Raw genomic sequence first — 15,253 nt, forward strand, 5'->3', positions numbered from 1 at the left:
AAGGAAGAAACCACTGTGAAAGTGTAAGAGATTAAACATCAACTCTATAACAAAACTTGGCATAGGGTGTTGCAGATGTGTGAAAACTTCTTTCTGACTTGATCCACTACAGTATTAGGTATCTCTATAGCATTAATTCCTGGAAGTAGGCCAATGCTACAAACTTTGGAACAATTATAATCTTTCATATGTTTTTGTTTGCTGAGGATAACAATGCAGGTAAATCCTCCACAAGGTCACACGGCAAAGAAACAGGGACTTGGGGCCACTGAGTACACATTGAGCACATCAAACCTGAAGTCCATTTCTATTCTCCCCTCATTCTCATTAACTCCCTTCCAGATTCTATGTGGCGGGTTCTGTCCAGTTTCGGTGGGACTCAAATACAGACTAATGAATACTTTTTCACCAGGATTTGTTAGGGAGCACAAAGGCAACAGTCTTTCAAAAACAGAAGGCAGGCACGAATCTGAAATGGCAGACAGAGGTCTTACGAGGAAAGGCAGTCAGGTGAGGGCAGACAATCCAGAGCGCACAGGCAAAAATCAGGTCCATGAATGGGCAAAATCCAAAACACAGAATCAGGCAAAATTGGTTGGCAGAAGTCGCAATGACGGGCTAGAACGACACAGGTCAGAACTGAGTCAAGGCGGGGTTTAAATGGACAGGGTAGTGACTGAAAAACAGAAACAGGTGGGTGTAAATGAGGTGATAAGCAGGTAATTGGAGGAAGTCCAAAAAGGAAAGGGGCTGGGCCAGAACCCACATGGCCAGGTGAAAGAAAACAGAAATTAAAGACTGTCGTGATCCAGAGCTACCAGCACAGGCCCTTCAACCCAGTGTTCGGGCCGCATCCTTAGCAGTACCCATCGCCCCCCAGACGCCATTCTTACTGGTACGGGATGGCTCCTATGAAAGTCCTTAATGAGAGAGGGATCCAGAGTATCTCAAGCGGGAACCCAACACCTCTCTTCGGGGCCATAGCCCTCCCAATCAACGAGGTATTGCAGTCCATGACCTCTGCATCGAACGTCCAGTAATCAGCGCACAGTGAAGGTCTCTGAGCCATCGATGAGATGGGGAGGGGGAGGGGGCTTGGGGGTGGGACAGAGGGGGCTGCAGACAAAGGGCTTAATCCTTGAAATATGGAACGTAGGTCGGATTCTGCGAAGGGTAGGGGGTAGTTTTAGACGTACCGCCGAAGGGCTGATCACCTTGGTGATGGGGAAAGGTCCAATGTCGTGTGGCGCCAGCTTACGGGAGTCCACCTTCAAAGGGAATGTCATGCGAAGATAACCACACCTTCTGACCCTGGCGGTAATGGGGGGGCCTCGATGCGGTGACGGTCTGCTTGCTGCTTCATTCTGGCTGTAGATTGAAGCAGCGCCTTTCGGGCTTGTCTCCAGGTCCGTGAACACCTCTGGACAAACGCTTTGGCTGAGGGAACACCCACTTCCTCCTCCTGAGACGCGAATAAGGGGGGTTGATAGCCAAGACAGCAATGGAATGGTGATAAACCTGATGAAGCAGAAGGCAAAGAATTAATGGCGTACTCGACCCAGGGAGGTTGCTGACTCCAAGAGGAAGATTCCTGAGACGTCACACAACGGAGCATCACCTCCATCTGCTGGTTAGTCCGCTCGGTCTGGCCATTACTCTGTGGATGAATCCCAGATGAGAGGTTAACCCTGTTCCCGAGTAGTTTGCAAAAGGCCCTCCAAAAGTGGGAGGTAAATTGCGAACCTCTATCAGATACCACTCCAACGGGGAGACCGTGAATACGGAAAACATGCTGAATCACCAGGTTGGCAGTCTCCTTGGCAGAGGGCAGCTTGGGAAGGGGAACTAAGTGGACCGATTTGGAAAAACTATCCACTATGGTAAGAACGGTAGTGTCACCGTCGGACGGAGGGAGTCCAGTGATAAAGTCCAGTGCAATGTGTGACCAGGGCCTTCTAGGAACAGGCAGGGGCTGCAGGAGACCAGTTGGTGGCTGGCTGGAGGTCTTGTTCTGTGCACAGACTGGGCAGGCAGAAATGAAGCTCTCAACATCCTTCCTCAGGGATGGCCACCAAAATCTTCGACTGATGAAAGCCATCGTGCGTCTGATGCCAGGGTGACATGCCAGTCTGGACGTGCGTCTCCACTGGAGAACCTGGGAGCGGACAGACTGGGGAACATACAATAGATTAGCAGGGCAGGCACTAGGAACAGGCTCACCCTGCTGGGCAGACTGGACCACAGATTCAATCTCCCACTGTGCTGCGGCGACCAGACATTGCTTGGGGAGAATGGTCGTAACCTCGGGCACCTCGTCGGTTGTTGGAAACTGCCTGGAGAGCGCGTCAGGCTTGCCGTTCTTAGAGCCAGGACGGCAGGCCAGGTTGAATCTGAAACGGGCAAAAAACAGGGACCACTGAGCCTGGCGGGAGTTGAGTCGTTTGGCTGAACGGATATATTCCAGGTTCTTGTGATCGTCCAGACTAGAAAAGGAGTAGTCGTTCCCTCAAGCCAATGCCGCCATTCCTCAAGAGCAAGTTTAACAGCCAATAACTCTCGATTGCCAATGTCATAGTTGCGTTCTGCGGGCGAAAATTTGTGGGGAAAAAAAGGCGCACGGGTGTAGCTTGTCGTCCTCTGCTGAACGCTGTGACAGTATAGCCCCTACTCCTACATCAGATGCGTCAGTCTCTACAATAAACTGCCTTGTAGGATCAGGCTGAAGGAGGATAGGTGCCGTGGTGAAACGAGTCTTTAGATCAAAAAAGGCTTTCTCAGCTGCTGGATTCCAGGCAAATTTTGACTTGGAGGAGGTTAGGGCAGTCAGCAGGGCAGCCAGGATGCTGAAATTTCGAATAAATCGGCGATAGAAGTTGGCAAACCCAAGAAGGTGTCGGACATCTCGTCGAGAGGCGGGTTGTGGCCACTCCTCTACCGCCTTGATCTTCTGAGGGTCCATCTGGATTCCTCCAGCGCTGACCATATATCCCAGAAACGAAGTTGAACTCCGGTGAAATTCACACTTTTCCGCCTTCACAAATAACTGATCCGCCAGGAGTCGTTGGAGCACCCGACGGACATGCTGGATGTGTTCAGAGAGGGACCTAGAAAATATCAGAATGTCATCTAAGTACACAAATACAAATTGATTCAGCATATCTCTGAGGACGTCATTCACCAGGGACTGGAACACAGCAAGACCATTAGAAATTCCGAAAGGCATTACCAAATATTCGTAGTGCCCAGATGGTGTACTGAACGCGGTCTTCCACTCATCCCCCTCTCTTATGCGGACCAGATGGTAAGCGTTGCGGAGGTTGAGCTTAGAGAAGACAGAAGTACCCTGGAGCAATTCAAATGCAGATGACATGAGGAAGAGGATAGCGGTTCTTAATGGTGACCTCATTTAGACCTCTATAGTCCACGCAAGGACGCAGGGACCCGTCCTTCTTGACTACAAAGAAGAACCCTGCGCCTGCTGGGGAGGAAGAGGGACGGATAATTCCTGCAGCCAAGGCCTCCTGGATATACTCGTCCATCGCTTCTCTTTCAGGTGGAGACAGGGAATACTGATGGCCCCTAGGTGGCGAGGTTCCTGGAAGGAGATCTATAGCGCCGTCATAGGGGCAATGTGGGGGTAAGGTGGTGGCCCGAGTTTTGCTGAATACCAGCTTTAGGTCCAGATATTCAGGGGGTACAGAGGACAGATCGGAAAACTCTTCTGCAGGCAGAGGAACCAGACTTTGAGTAGCATGAGCAACTCGCAGACAATGATTTAGGCAGAAAGGACTCCAGCTTAACACTCTGTTATTAGACCAATCAATGTGTGGACTGTGCTGAGCTAGCCATGGGTGGCCTAACACAACTTCAGCTTTGGGGGAATCTATTACATGGAAAGCAATGCTCTCCTGGTGGTTCTTCGTGACCCCCGGACATCACACTCCTGCTGATGCTGTTTTATGCAGCTGCCAATCTTAATGGTCAAATCGACCAGCTCTTGGAAGCCAGAAGGCAGGTCGCAGGTGGCTAGTTCATCCTTAACCTCTTCGCTAAGCCCATAGAGGAACACGTTAGATTGGGCTGCAGAATTCCAGTTGGTAGTGGCGGCTAGTGTGCGGAACTGAATGGGTAGTCAGACATCCCACCCTGCAAAAACTCTTTTCAGGGAGGTAGCACCATCAATTTGCGGGAGACCCGGAACTTCCGGGAGAGGTGGGATGTCTGCAATAGAGTAGCTCCTTAGCAGCTAGTCAGCTAGTTTAAATAACATTAACTATGCTAATGAATGAATGGCACCTGTTAAACTCACCTCAACATGTCTTTTACAGTCTTAACCCACCATGGGCAATAGAAAAGTCACTGTTGCAAACAGTGCAGTGAGCAACACTGTCATTATTGTTGACCCCTATTAGGCAGGGGTACACTTTAGTGTAGTCTGGGGTGACGTACTATACGTTTTATATATTGTTTTGGAACACTCTGCCACGGTGCTCTCTCTCTCTCGCATGCGCTCTTGCTTGCTTTCTCTCTCTCTCGCTTGTGCGCTCTCTCTCACTCTTACTTGCTTTCTCTCGTGCTCTCTCGCTCACTTGCTCTCAAAAAAATTGATTTCCGTGATATTGTATATAATTTGCGGGCATCAGGGAGCCACTATTCATATGCGGGAGACTCCCGGAACTTCCGGGAGAGGTGGGACGTCTGCATAGTCCAAAACAGAACGGTTACCCTGACGAACTCAACATCTCCCTTGCTGCCTCTCGCTCCTGCTGGGAACGGTCAAAGACTCTTCTCATCTCCTCACAAAAGTTCTTAAACTTGTGGCAAAAAGGGGCTCTGCTGTCCCACTCAGCCGTACCCCACTCTCTTGCTCTTCCTGACAGCAACGTGATAACATAAGAAATACAGGATCGATCAGTGGGAAAGGTAGTGGGCTGCAGCTCAAAAATCAGTGAGCATTGAGACAGGAAGGATCTGCAGGTGCCTGGTTCACCATTGTAATGTTCAGGTGGAGGTAAACAGGGCTCTCGGGCTGGTTGGGTTGGAGTCTGTGGGGCTGATGGCGCAGCAAGAGAAGGCGGGTTAGAGCTCAGCGCCAGCTGAATCTGCTGTAGCTGGGAAGCTATGCTGGTCAGAGTGGTGGAAAAGGCTTCCATCGACTGGTTGACAGAGGCGAACTGCGTTTCATGTCTCCCTAACAACATGCCCTGTCAGGCGAGGGCCTCACACACCTGTTTGGGGTCCGCTGAGTCCAGCTTGGCCAGTTCGTTCTGTCGGGTCCTGTCGGGTTTTGGTGGGACTCAAGTGCAGACCAATTAATACTTTTTCACCAGGATTTATTAGGGAGCACAAAGGCAACAGTCTTTCAAAAACAGAAGGCAGGCACAAATCCGAAATGGCAGGCAGAGGTCTTACCAGGAAAGGCAGTCAGGCGAGGGCAGACAATCCAGAGCGCACAGGCAAAAATCGGGTCTAAGAACGGGCAAAATCCAAAACACAGAATCAGGCAAAATCGGTTGGCAGAAGTCGCAATGACAGGCTAGAACGAGACAGGTCAGAACTGGGACGAACTGGCAGAGGATGCTAGTCAAGGCAGGGTTTAAATGGAAGGGTAATAAGTGAAAATTAGAAACAGGTGGGTGCAAATGAGGAGACAAGCAGGTTATTGGAGGAAATCCAAAAAGGAAAGGGGCTGGGCTAGAACCCACATGGCCAGATGAAAGAAAACAGAAATTAAAGACTATCGTGATCCAGGGCTACCAGCAGAGGCCCTTCGACCCAGTGTTCAGGCCGGATGCTTAACACTATGACACATTAAGTACTCAGCTCATTTTAGACTGATGAATTAACAACCCAGACAGATTTGGAACTCAGGAGGAAATCATGGTTTGGATGTCATATGTTTCCATGTCCAGCCATTGCAGTGAACAGGATTAGTGAACTAAATATAAAGTGTTAAGACTTAAATTTTTGTGGGCAGCAAAAAAGGTTTCACATTGATCTTCTGTTAAATCAGAAAAGGGTGTGTATAGATACCAACTGATTGGGTCTAAAAGTCCACCCCACCATTGAGCACACACACATGGAGCGCTAGAAAGCAGCATCCATCATAAAGGTTCCTCACCATCCAAGCCATACGCTCCTCTCATTGCTGCCATCAGGAAGGAGGTAAAGGAGCCACAGGACCTGCACCACTAGGTTCACAAACAGTTATTACCGCTCAACCATCAGGTGCTTGAACCAGAATGGTCCACTCAACTTCACTTGACCCATCACTGAACTGTTCCCATTTTCAAAGATTCTTCATCTCATATCCTCAATATTTATTGCTTATGTATCTATTATATATATTGCTCACTTATTTATTTATTTATGTATGTATGTATGTATTTTCACAGTTTGTTGTTTTTTTCTACATTGATTGATATTTGCCTTGTTGGGTGAAGTCTTTCATTGATTCTATTGTGTCTCTTAAATTTACTATGATTGCCCACAAAAAGAAAAGAATGTCAGGGTTGTATATTATATGTAGTTTAATATTACATTTACTTTGAACTTTAAACTAAAAAGATACAGCCTCGACGAGGTCAAAGCATGCCTGAATTGTTTCCACATTCGAGCATATCTCCGTTTCTTTTATAGATTGTAACTACTCCAGCATCTCTCGAGTACCTTAACATCTTCTCACTGTACCCGATGAGAAGAGAGACAAGTCTGTGGCCCTTCCGCGCTGTTTCAGTACCTGTTGCTGATATGCCATCGGGCTCCGGAGCCAAGGCTGTGAAGGTGGAACACGTTAATCCAGAATACTATGCTTAGCTATACAGCAGCCTCTGCTGGCAATAACAGGACAAAGGAAAGTACAGTGATGTGGAATAAGCACCATTACAGCAAAATAAAAGTACCAACAAGTAATCCTGGAACCCTATTTGTCTGGAAACAAAATCAGCACAAAGAGTATTAACACTTTCTGAGACGACATGAGATTTGTTGCACTGCAGCAGCAGTACATTTCAAAGACAGAAAATTATGCAAAAAACTGGAGTAATGAGGCAGCATTGATATCTTCATGGAGTAATCAGAAATCTGATGATGGAGGGAGGAAGTTGTACCTGAATTATTAGGTGTGGTTTGACCAAGGATCTGCAATCACATGCAGAAATTGCCAAATATTCAAAATTCACAATTTGCAAACTTTTTCATTTTTCCAGGAATTGTAAATCACCTAAAATAATAGCACCTGTTCAGTACTGATGTGTGTAACCTGACTTACACTGTGACAGTTCAGACAGGTCTATATTGGTACTTAAGTTTAAGCATCAGGTAATTTCAAGTCTGTATTCCGAATAACATTGCATTTTCCAATTTTAGGTAATGTCTGCCTTCTATTCACCGTTCTCTCTTCCTAGTTCAATCAGTTGCTCTTGCACATCTACAACAACGCTACTCTAATGAGCTTTCTGGAGAGTGTAGGGCTGCCAGGTTTTTACAGCACCTGAAATGGTTAATTGTGTAATGATATAAGTTAATTATTTATATTTCCTCATTAAATGTATTTTGATCGTCTCAGGGACCCTGTGTAACTTGTATTATTTAAGCGTATGCTCTATTTGCACCATCGCAGGGTCCTAGTTTTAAGAAAGTTACATCTCGTAGTGTCATTCAGCTAAGCCAGCAACGTTCTGTTGGAATTTCGATGTATAAACTCTGGTCACCATCTCCACATGAGAGACTGTCTTTCTCCTGGAATTGGGTTCTGTCAGTACCAGCATGTAATGTGACATACTCAGACCATGATCATCTTGTGACTTTCCCTTCTGCACCCACTCCATCACACCTACACTCTGCACACTGGCTTCTCACCCCCATTTCCCTTATTGGTTTGAGGCTCCCTCTGCTGTCAGATTCCATCATCTGCAACACTATTGTCTCCACCAATCACATGCTAGCTTCCATTGCTATTTCCTCTTTCTTTCAATCACCCCTTCTCCATCTGGATCCATCTACAGCCTACCCATTCTTGAACCACACCTTATCTTCACCTCTCTATACTGGTCATTTCCCTCTATACTTTTGTTCCGATGGAAGGTCTTGAATTGAATTGAATTGAATTTGATTGACTTCATTACTTACATCCTTCAGATACGTGAGGAGTAAATATCTTTACGTTACGTCTCCGTCTAAATGTATTTGATCTGAAATGGCGACTGTTCAGTTCCCTCTACAGATGCCACCTAACCCAGTGTGTACCTACGGAAGTTTGCTTTTGCTTCAATTTACAGAATTGTTTGGTAAAATTTCAAGAAAGAATAATACTTTGATTTTGAAATTCTTGCAAATGATTGCTGAGCAATCTGGATTCCATTCTGCCACTGTCTATAAGATTCCCCATCAAGCCCCCATCTGGACTTGGGTTCAAATCCCAGAACTCATCATCCGATGGCACATTAGGAATAACTCTACCAAATAGATGATGGTATTTTAACAACATCCTTTCTAGACCAAAGTGCAGACTTGTATGCTACCTAGGTTTGAAGCCAGGATATATTTTGGAATCATCTTGGATTATGCAGTATATATTTTTAGAAACCAAAAACCTACAGCACAATACAGGCCCTTCAGCCCACGATGCCGTGCCGAACATGTACTTATTTTAGAAATTACCTAGGGTTACCCATTGCCCTCTATTTTTCTGAGCTCCATGTACCTATCCAGGAGTCTCTTAAAAGACCCGTCCTATCTGCCTCCACCACCATCGCAGGCAGCCCATTCCACGCACTCACCACTCTCTGCATAAAAAAACGGACCCCTGACATTTCCTCTGTACCTACTTCCAAGCACCTTAAAACTGTGCCCTCTCATGTTAGCCATTTCAGCCCTGGGAAAAAGCCTCTAACTATCCACACGATCAATGCCTCTCATCATTTTATACATCTCTGTCAGGTCACCTGTCATTCTCCGTCGCTCCATGGAGAAAAGGCCAAGTTCACTCAACCTATTCTCATAGGGCATGCCCCCTAATCCAAGCAACATCCTTGTAGATCTCCTCTGCATCCTTTCTATAGTTTCCACATCCTTCCTGTAGTGAGGTGACCAGAACTGAGCACAGTACTCCAAGTGGGGCCTGACCAAGGTCCTATAAAGCTGTACATTACCTCTCAGCTCTTAAATTCAATCCCACGGTAGATGAAGACCAATACACCCTATGCCTTCTTAACCACACAGTCAACCGGTGTAACAGCTTTGAGTGTCCTATGGACTCGGACCCCAAGATCCCTCTGATCCTCCACATTGCCAAGAGTCTTACCATTAATACTATATTCTTCCGTCATATTTTACCATATTTTAAGCTAGCTTTTGTCCATTTTGAACATATTTCACCATTCCCATATTCCTTACCTAGTGCATATCTGTCATGGACTGGTCCGTGAAGTCCGCATTCCGGTTCACGGTCTGGTCCATCAACCCTTGCTCCAGGTTTTTCTGTCTACCCTGTTTCTGTTCCTGTTGAGCTCTAATTGAGGCAGCCGATTTTCGTTGGGGCTGGCTGCATAAATACCTCCAGAGACCAGGGCATGGCTGCTGGATTGTTCTTGTCCTTATTCCTTGTATTCCTTCCCCTGCCTTCTGTTTGCTCGCCTGAAGCCTTGCCTTGTCTTGCTGGTAACTCTCGCCTCGCTTCACCTGTAGTCTTGTCTTGGAGCCACCCTGTACCTAGCTCCCTTCCTGTCCCTTGCCTCCGTCGGGTAAGCCAGGCCATCTTACGTTTACATACTGTTGGTTCTGTCCCTTCCTGTCCCTTGCCTCCGTCGGGTGGAGTACCGCGCCCTGCCCAGGAGGGGATTCAAGACCCCAAGCCTCACGCCTCGCCTCAAGTCTCTGGTCTCCAGCCTCGCCCTGCCTGCCAGCCAAGTTCTGTCCTTGCCCAGTTCTGGGGTCTGAGACAGAGGCGAGACACAGGTTCTGGGTCCTTGTCCAGTCTCTGGCTCGGAGCCCAAGCCCGGGCTCCTAGCTCTCTTGTCCAGTCCTGTTCCAAGTTCCCGGGTTTCGTGTCCATGTCCTAGCCCTCATGCTGTATCCTAGTCCTGTCCCTAGTACTTCAGTGTCTGCGTCTTGCACTTGGGTCCGTTCCCAGCCACCTCCTTATGACAATATCATTGTTATTACAGTGTATTACACTGCCAGTTTGGTTTCATTTTGACTTACGGAATATTGGAATAAGTTTCAACAGAGAATAACTTTGAATTTGAAATTCTATCAAGGGGTTGCCGAGTGACCTGGGTTCAATTCTGTATGACTCCCTTTCAAGTCCCCAACAGGGCTTGTGTCCAAATCCAAGAATTCACTATCCAATGGCACATTAGAAGAAATATCACGAAATGGACAGTGGTATATCAGGTGGATGCCTCACTAGCACTGCTGAAGGGCACTTAAGGTTGGGATATAATTGCTGGCATTGCAACCCACAAAAATCTTCAAACTGTTGCAAATTCACAGTCAGCACAGCATTGCAGCAGCTATCATAACAATTACGGTGCCAGCAACACAGGTTCAATTAGCCATTGTCGGTCAGGTGGTGTGTTCTCTCCAGAAACAGGTGTGGGTTTCCTCCGGACATTCAGCCTTCCTCCCACATTCCGATACTGTCCTAAGTCAGCCTGCCCACACATGACTCTAACACAACTGCAATGCTCAGCTCCTAATTGTTCCACAAACTAATCGAAGGATTAATAGGAACAAAAGTGGACTTATCATCTAGTTTTAGTGCTGATGTAAATCGACACAGCCTAGTTAATTCTAACTTCTAATTCAGACAGGTCTATATTGGTATTTAAGTCTAAGTATCAGGTAATTTCAAGTCTGTATTCTGAATAACATTGCATTTTCCAAATTCAGGTAATGTCTGCCTCTCTTCCTAGTTCAATCAGTTGCTCTTGCACATCTACAACAACGCTACTCTAATGAGCTTTCCGGAGAGTGTTGGGCTGCCAGGTTTTTAGAGCACCTGAAATGGTTAATTGTTGTTTAATGATATTCATTAATCATTTATATTTCCTTGTTAAATGTATTTTGATCATCTCAGGGATCCTGTGTGACTTGTATTATTTAAGCGTATGCTCTATTTGCACCATTGCAGGATCCTAGTTTTAAGAAAATTACATCTCATAAAGTCACTTGGCCAAGGCAGCAGCATTCTGTTGGAATTTCGATGTGTAAACTCTGGTCACCATCTCTACATGAGAGACTGTCTTTCCCCTGGAATTGGGTTCTGTCAGTGCCAGCATGTAATGTGACATACTCAGACCATGATCATCTTGTGACTTTCCCTTCTGCACCCACTCCATCACACATACACTCTGCACACTGGCTTCTCATCTCCCTTATTGGTTTGAGGCTCCCTCTGCTGTCAGATTCCATCATCCGCAACACTATTGTCTCCACCAATCACATGCTAGCTTCCATTGCTATTTCCTCTTTCTTTCAATCACCACTTCTCCATCTGGATCCATCTACGGCCTACCCATTCTTGAACCACACCTTATCTTCACCTCTCTATACTGGTCACCTCCCTCTATACTTTTGTTCCGATGGAAGGTCTTGAATTGAATTGAATTGAATTTGATTGACTTCATTACTTACATCCTTCAGATACGTGAGGAGTAAATATCTTTACGTTACGTCTCCGTCTAAATGTATTTGATCTGAAATAGCGACTGTTCAGTTTCCTCTACAGATGCCACCTAACCTAGTGAGTACCTACGGAAGTTTGCTTTTGCTTCAATTTACAGAATTGTTTGGCAAAATTTCAAGGAAGAACAATTCTTTGATTTTGAAATTCTTGCAAATGATTGCTGAGCAATCTGGATTCCATTCTGCCACTGTCTATAAGATTCCCCATCAAGCCCCCATCTGGACTTGGGTTCAAATCCCAGAACTCACCATCCAATGGCACATTAGGAATAACCTTACCAAATAGATAATGGTATTTTAACAACATCCTTTCTAGACCAAAGTGCAGACTTGTATGCTACCTAGGTTTGAAGCCAGGATATATTCTGGAATCATCTTAAATCATGCAGTATATATTTTTAGAAACAAAAAAACCTACAGCACAATACAGGCCCTTCAGCCCACGATGTCGTGCCGAACATGTACTTATTTTAGAAATTACCTAGGGTTACCCATTGCCCTCTATTTTTCTGAGCTCCATGTACCTATCCAGGAGTCTCTTAAAAGACTCGTCCTATCTGCCTCCACCACCTTCGCAGGCAGCCCATTCCACGCACTCACCACTCTCTGCATAAAAAAACGGACCCCTGACATTTCCTCTGTACCTACTTCCAAGCACCTTAAAACTGTGCCCTCTCATGTTAGCCATTTCAGCCCTGGGAAAAAGCCTCTAACTATCCACACGATCAATGCCTCTCATCATTTTATACACCTCTATCAGGTCACCTGTCATTCTCCGTTGCTCCAAGAAGAAAAGGCCAAGTTCACTCAACCTAGTCTCATAAGGCATGCTCCCCAATCCAAGCAACATCCTTGTAAATCTCCTCTGCACCCTTTCTATAGTTTCCACATCCTTCCTGTAGTGAGGTGACCAGAACTGAGCACAGTACTCCAAGTGGGGCCGGACCAAGGTCCTATAAAGCTGTAACATTACCTCTCAGCTCTTAAATTCAATCCCACGGTAGATGAAGACCAATACACCCTATGCCTTCTTAACCACACAGTCAACCGGTGTAACAGCTTTGAGTGTCCTATGGACTCGGACTCTAAGATCCCTCTGATCCTCCACATTGCCAAGAGTCTTACCATTAATACTATATTCTTCCATCATATTTTAAGCTAGCTTTTGTCCATTTCGAACATATTTCACCATTCCCATATTTCTTACCTAGTGCATATCTGTCATGGACCGGTCCGTGAAGTCCGCATTCCGGTTCATGTTCTGGTCCATCGACCCTTGCTCCAGGTTTTCCTGTCTACCCTGTTTCTGTTCCTGTTGAGCTCTAATTGAGGCAGCTGATACTCATTGGGGCTGGCTGCGTAAATACCTCCAGAAACCAGGGCGTGGCTGCTGGATTGTTCTTGTCCTTACTCCTTGTATCCCTTACCCTGCCTTCTGTTTCCTTACCTGAAGCCCTGCCTTGTCTTGCCGGTAACTTTCGCCTCGCTTCGCCTGTAGTCTTATCTTGAAGCCAGCCTGTACCTAGCTCCCTTCCTGTCCCTTGACTCCGCCGGGTAAGTCAGGCCGTCTTGTTATTACCCTGCAGTTGATTCTGTCCCTTCCTGTCTCCTTGCCTCCGTCGGGTAAGCCAGGTGGTCTTGTCGTTACCTACGGTTGGTTCTGTCCCTTGCCTCCGTCAGGTAAGCCAGGCCATATGGCCGTTACCCTGCGGTTGGTTCTGTCCCTTCCAGTCCCATGCCTCCGTCGGGTGGTGTACTGCACCCTGCCCAGGAGTACCGTGCCCTGCCCAGGAGGAGCTTCAAGACCCCAAGCCTCCAGCCTCACCTCAAGTCTCTGGTCTCCAGCCTTGCCCTGCCTGCCTGCCAAGCCTCGTCCTTGTCTAGTTCTGGGGTCCAAGCCAGAGGCAAGACTCAGGTTCTGGGTCCTTGTCCAGTCTCTGGCTCGGAGTCCAAGCCCAGGCTCCTAGCTCTCTTGTCCAGTCCTGTTCCGGGTTCCCGGTTTTCATGTCCATGTCCTAGCCCTCACCCTGTATCCTAGTCCTGTCCCTCATACTTCAGTGTCTGTGTCTTGCACTTGGGTTAGTGCCGATCACCCCCTTATGCCAAAACAATCCAGCCAACCATGGGCCCAGCGACACAGACACTGTCATTTTCCTCTTGCCACCTGGGGTTCCCTTCTGTTAAATACCCTCCCACCCGCCCGGGTCGTCTATAGTCTGGATAGCCTGTTTGATCGCCAGGAGGCTCCCGTGGGGGGTGGGAGGTACTGTCATGTTCTGGTCCGTGAAGTCCGCGTTCCGGTTCACGGTCCGGTCCATCGACCCTTACTCCAGGTTTTCCTGTCTACCCTGTTTCTGTTCCTGTTGAGCTCTAATTGAGGCAGCTGATTCTCGTTCGGGCTGGCTGAATAAATACCTCCAGAGACCAGGGTGTGGCTGCTGGATTGTTCTTGTCCGTACTCCTTGTATCCCTTCCCCTGCCTTCTGTTTCCTTGCCTGAAGCCCTGCCTTGTCTTGCCAGTAAATCTCGCCTCGCTTCGCCTATAGTCTTGTTTTGGATCCACCCTGTACCTAGCTCCCTTTCTGTCCCTTGCCTCTGTCGGGTGAGCCAGGCCGTCTTGCCGTTACCCTGCGGTTGGTTCTGTCCCTTCCTGTCCCTTGCCTCCGTCGGGTGGAGTACCGCGCCCTGCCCAGGAGGAGCTTCAAGACCTCAAGCCTCCAGCCTCGCCTCAAGTCTCTGGTTTCCAGCCTCGCCCTGGCTGCCAGCCAAATCCCATCCTTGCCTATTTCTGAGGTCCGAGACAGAGGCAAGACCCAGGCTCTGGGTCCTTGTCCAGTCTCTGGCTCGTAGTCCAAGCCCGGGCTCCTAGCTCTCTTGTCCAGTCCTGCTCCGAGTTCACGGTTTTCATGTCCATGTCCCAGCCCTCACCCCGTATCCTAATCCTGTCCCTAATACTTCAGTGTCTGTGTCTTGCACTTGGGTCCGTTCCCAGCCACCTCCTTATGACAATATCGTTGTTATTACAGTGTATTACACTGCCACTTGGTTTCATTTCAATTTACAGAATATTGGAATAAGTTTCAAGAAAGAATAACTTTGAATTTGGAATTCTTCCAAGGGGTTGTCAAGTGACCTGGGTTCAATTCTGGATGATTCCCTTTCAAGTCCCCAACAGGGCTTGGGTCCAAATCCAAGAATTCACTATTCAATGGCACATTAGAAGAAGTATCACGAAATGGACAGTGGTATATCAGGTGGATGCCTCACTAGCACTGCTGAAGGGCACTTAAGGTTGGGAAATAATTGCTGGCATTGCCACCCACAAAAATCTTCAAACTGTTGCAAATTCATAGTCAGCACAGCATTGCAGCAGCTATCGTAACAATTACGGTTCCAGCAACACAGGTTCAATTAGCAGTTGTGTATCAGGCGGTGTGTTCTCTCCAGAAACAGGTGTGGGTTTCCTCCGGACATTCAGCCTTCCTCCCACATTCCGATACTGTCCTAAGCCAGCCTGCCCACACATGACTCTAACACAACTGCAATGCTCAGCTCTTAATTGTTC

This window comes from Mobula hypostoma, chromosome 17, assembly GCF_963921235.1.
Source record: "Mobula hypostoma chromosome 17, sMobHyp1.1, whole genome shotgun sequence".
Taxonomy (NCBI): domain Eukaryota; kingdom Metazoa; phylum Chordata; class Chondrichthyes; order Myliobatiformes; family Myliobatidae; genus Mobula; species Mobula hypostoma.